Genomic DNA, 5434 nt, shown 5'->3' on the forward strand with positions numbered 1-5434 from the left:
GCAGTACGAGTTCTTGTCAATGCCATTTGGCTTAAAGAACGCTTCATCAGTGTTTCAGCGTGCAATTATAAAGGCGTTGGCTCCCCTTGCGTACTCATATGTTATTGTTTACATATACGATGTATTGATTGTCGCCGAAACCAAGGATGGGGGAATTTCAAGATTGCAAAAAGGAATTGAAACCCTAATTAAAGCGGGATATTCATTTAATTTCGAGAAATGTACATTTTTAAAGTCAACAAGTAAGAGGTTCTAGTCGTGAGCTCCCGACTAGGGGATACCCTGAACCCTCTTCTTCCAACACAAAATGCAGCTCGCGCTACGCGCTCGTTTGATTTAGTAGTAGTAAAGAAAAATGAAAATAAAAAAATATTGTTCCTTTGGCAGGTTTCGAACCCGCAACTAACAGCTGCCACTGCCTCTACTCAAGGGCCACACCAATAATTGAGCTTTAATGAGAAAAAAAATTAATTAAAATAGCAGCACAGAAAACAATACAATCGCAATTGCAATGCTGTTGGTAGAATTCAAAGCAATTGCATATAAATTATGGCTTAAATTGACGGGCAATACAAGTTGGAATTAGATTTATTTGAATTAGATTTATAGCTTTTCGGTGGTAGCGGGGAGGTGGCGATAGGTATAAAATGAAAGATACTTGATATATTTATATATTATTCTAGAAGCTACATGTCAAGTTTGGTGACTCTACCTCTTATTATTTGCCGAAATTGCACAAAAAATAGTTTTTCGATATCGATTTTTATCGATTACTTGTAAACGGGGAAAGTTATCGAATATCGGAAACAAACTCGATCTTGCGCGGGCACTCCTACAGCCAAAATTTCAAGTCTCTAGCTCTTATAGGTTCTGAAATTCTTGCATTCATACATACGGACGGACGGACAGACAGACGGTCTGACATACATGGCCAGATCGACTCGGCTATTGATCCTGATCAAGAATATATATTTTTTATGGGGTCGGAACTGCTTTCTTCTGCGTGTTACATACATTTGCACAAATACAATATACCCCGTGTTGTAGTAGGGCGTCCGCAGGGCTTCCAGGTAACCTTGTTTTAATTGTTGATAATTGGGGCAGCGGCATGTGCTCTGAAGATGCCTTGGAGAATTAACTCCGGATATATGTCCGAGCCCAACACCAGATTTGAGATTTCCGGCTGGAACCAGCGATCGTCTGCCAATCGGACGTTGTTGAAGGGCTCATTCAGTTTCTCACTAATGAGCTTCGATGGAGTTCGGTATTGAAGGTTAGGCATCACCTGCAGGATGACCTCTCGCTGGAAGCTGGAGGTCCTGGAACGTATGATGGTCGAGCAAGCGTTGTCTGTACCGACGCGGGTGACGGATAGCCCGGAGGCCTTTGCCAAAGATGCGTCGATAAGACTTACCGGACAGCACGGGTCTAAAAGTGCCCGAGTGTCGCGAATCGCCTTGCCGTTTCCAAGTCGGATTAGTGCTCTCGAGAGCACTTTTGTGTTCCATCAAGGTCGACAAGGAGATGGAACCAGCGGATGAAGGCGGAGCGGAGCGTCGCACTTGGGCCTTGGTGGTGCGCATTTTCTGGGATCGCTCTGGAGATCGCGATGGCATGCGACGCGCTTCTTGGAGATGAAGCAGGGTGTGATGGTCGCCCTGGCACTTGCGGCACTTGTCCTTGCGGCGACAGGACTCCCCGGAATGTTGGTGAGCCAGGCAGTTTGGGCAGTATTTGTTTATCAGAACTGCTCGGAGTGTCTTCTCTGGAGATAGCCGCATGAACCTTTGGCACTTTCGCAGCGCGTGGACTCCTCGGCATACTCGGCATCAGAACGACTCCGCAGACCTATGGATCTAGGATTCTAGTCTTTACTGGAGATTCTACTTGATGGAAAATGGAGACTAGATTCTATCGGGAGCAGGATCAGCTTAGAGATAGGTCTCTTGGAGACACCTCGGGCTGTTAACACGTCGACCACTCGGACTCTTTGGTCGTCGCCAGGATAGGTCGTTTGGATTCGACCTAGACGCCAGTCATTAAGTGGAAGATTATCTTCTTTAATAGTGACTAGATCGTCCCGTTGTAATTCTCGCGTTGGAGTTTGCCATTTGTTTCTTTTGTGTAATTCTAAAAGATACTCATGTTTCCAACGGAGACAGAACTGTTGTTGCAAAGCCTTCAAGCGCTGCCAGCGGTTGATGATGGACGTGGCGTTTTCCTTGATCTCTGGCTCTGTGGCGGAAAGTAGAGGACCCCCGACTAGAAAATGACCGGGAGTCAGAGCTAGGAGATCAGTAGGATCTTCCGACATTGGAGATATCGGTCTTGAATTCAGGCATGCTTCAACTTTGGATAGGAGCGTGGAAAGCTCTTCGAAGGTGTATTTGGAGGTCGATGTAGACTTATAAAATAGAGTTTTGAAACTCTTTACACCTGCCTCCCACAGGCCACCCATATGCGGTGCACTAGGAGGGTTGAAGTGCCAGGACAGTTTCTGGAGACTGTAAGTGGCCTGGAGTTGCGTCTTAAGCGTTTCTACAAAATCGCGCGAAAGAACTTTGGCCGCTCCGACGAAGGTTTTGCCGTTGTCGGAATGCATTTGACTTGGGCACCCTCGTAGTGCCACAAATCTCGCAAATGCCGCTAGGAATTTTTCTGTGGTCAGGTCAGATGTAGCTTTTAAGTGGATGGCTTTGGTGCTGAAGCACACAAAGACGCACAAGTAGCCTTTTGTAATAAGACAGGCTCGACCTGTGTAATTTTTAACATCGAAGGGGCCTGCAAAATCGACTCCTGTGTGAGTGAACGGCCGAGAGAATGTGACTCTCTCCACAGGCAAGTCGCCCATGAGCTGCGTTTGCAATTTCTTTTTTCAGATTTTGCAGGAATGGATTGTGGATTTGACCAACACCTTGAGCTTTGGAATCCAGTACTGTGATCGTATTAAACGCATCATGAGCTGGTTGCCTCCATGCAAGGATATAAGATGGGTGAAAGCGGTCAAGAGACGCGAATATGCACATGTGTATGGCAGTATTATTGGATGCCGCTCATCGTAGCCGAGTGCTTCGGCCGCTCTTACGCGACCACATGCTCGAATAATTCCCTTACCATCTAGAAAGGGGTTCAAATTAAGGAGTTTGCTGGAAGTGAGCTGTTTCTTCGTGCTCAAGCAAGTGTACTCTGACGAGTATGCTTGTCTCTGGGTCAGGAGAATGAGTCTTTCTTGTGCATAAGAAATCTCGTTGCTGTCAATTTCAATAGTTGACGGGAGCGACAATCGTTTGCAATGCTTGAAGAAGCGATAGATGTAGGCTAACACTCGCAGGGCTCGATCGAACTTGGAGAAGCGCTCGAGGAAAGAAAATGAGGGAGCCGTGTTTACGAGGCTTACTTTAATCATACGTTATTCTATTGTCGTATCTGGGAGGGGATCTGAAGGAATGGGCCATTGGTTCTGAGGTAGGCGTAACCATTCTGGCCCGTGCCACCACAACTCATTGTTGACTAAAACTTGTGGTGGGGCACCTCTGCTCGCTAGGTCCGCTGGATTGTACTCGGATCGTACATGGGACTATTTATTGGAGTCGGTGGCCTGAGTAATTTTTGCGACTCTGTTTGCTACAAAGGTAGTCCAGGCGCATGGTGGCTTATGAAGCCAAGCTAGCACAATTGTGGAATCTGTCCAATAGAACCAGTCGCCGCCAGCGGAAGGTAGCTGGGGACTGAGTGCAGCGGATAACTCGGACAGAAGTGCTGCTCCGCACAGCTCTAGTCGTGGCAAGGATACCGTCTTGACCGGAGCGACCCTCGTTTTCGCTGTTAGGAGATGTACTGAGATGCGATCTTGTATCTCAGTGCGCACGTAAATGGCGGCCCCATATGCACGCTGCGAAGCGTCACAAAACCCATAGTATTGAATAGACCCCTGTGGGCGGAATTCGACCCATCTGGGGATGCGAATCGCACTGAGGCCCGGATACTCTTGCAGGAATAAATTCCACTTACTGAGAAGACTCTCAGGTAGCGGATCGTCCCAGCCCAGTTTTTGGAGCCAGATCTCCTGCATGAATATTTTTGCCTGAATAATGACTGGACCCAGCCAACCTGCTGAGTCGAACAGTTTGGCAATCTGTGAAAGGACTTCACGTTTGGAGACGGACTGTTTGGTTGTTAGTTCGGATGGAGCGAAAAAGAACTCATCGGTGTCAGCTTTCCATCTGATCCCGAGAGTCTTTGCCGAACAGGCCTCCTCGATCTCTAAGAAATCGGCGCGAAGCAAGTGGTCCTTGGGAATCGCTCTTAGCAAGTCCTTTTCATTGGATGTCCATTTTCGCAAGGGGAACCCGGGAGATTCAAGGGCTTTGCGGAGTTCTACAATTGCTTGATCTGCCGTTGATTTGGAATGGGCTCCCGCTAGTACATCGTCGACATACATATTGTTTGCGATAATGTGACTTGCTAAGGGATAGAGCGAACGAACGTCATCAGATAACTGATGTAGTACCCGGATTGCCAAAAAGGGGGCACAGTTAACTCCAAACGTGACTGTGCTGAGTTCGAAGTCACGAAGCTCGTTGTCCTTTGTTCGGAACAGAATTCTCTGATAAGGCGTGTGGTTGGGATGCACAAGTATCTGCCGATACATTTTCGTGATATCGGCATTGAACACATATCGGAAGAAGCGCCATCTCAGAATTTGAATGGTTAAGTCGGATTGCAGAACGGGCCCTGCATGTAGCACATCGTTCAGACTTTTACCATTCGATGACGGGTGGGAGGCGTTAAATACTACGCGGAGCTTGGTCGTCGGTGCTGTCAGGCTTGTGAACAGCATGGTGTGGTAGATAAAAGTTATCCGAACCATTGCTTGGAGGGACTTGTCGCATGTGACCTAAGTCCAGATATTCCTGGATCACCGCATCGTACTGCTCCTTAAGGGGGGCATTTTTTGCCAGACGATTCTCATTTCGTAGAAATTGAGCTAGTGCGATGGACCTTGAATGGCCCAACTGGATGTGATCGGAATTCTTGAATGGCAGTGTGACCAAGTATCTGCCGTTTTTATATTTTTTAGTGGTTTTTTGGAAATTGCGCTCACAAAACAGGTCGGATTTCTTTTCCAGCTTTACTGGAATATCCTCCACCTCCCAAAATTTTGTGAGCAGTTTATCCAAGCTCGCATTTGGATTCAGCGAGACTTGAGTCGAAAAGGATGCGACAGATTTGGCACTGGTCTTAGAAACGGGGCCTGTAATGATCCAGCCGAAAATCGTTTCTTGACCAAGGAGAGTGCCACATATGTTGGGATAGGAGCCACCTAACAATATGGATGGGAGGATATCGGCGCCGAGAAGCACGTCTATCTGTGAGCTCCTATAGAAAGAGGGATCGGCCAAGTGTAATTTTGGAAGTTCTTCCAAAGCAGTTT

The 5434-nt window shown here is 47.2% G+C and overlaps 1 pseudogene; it reads right to left on the reverse strand.

Annotated features, from left to right (window-relative positions):
• Nucleotides 1-1897: 1897 nt before the first annotated feature.
• LOC135441079 (uncharacterized) lies at nucleotides 1898-5429 on the reverse strand (annotated as a pseudogene).
• Between the last annotated feature and the right edge of the window lie 5 nt (nucleotides 5430-5434).

Source organism: Drosophila montana, unplaced genomic scaffold (assembly GCF_035044405.1).
Source record: "Drosophila montana isolate Dmon_TW-CO22-7 unplaced genomic scaffold, ASM3504440v1 contig_1802_1, whole genome shotgun sequence".
In the NCBI taxonomy this organism is placed as follows: Eukaryota; Metazoa; Arthropoda; class Insecta; order Diptera; family Drosophilidae; genus Drosophila; species Drosophila montana.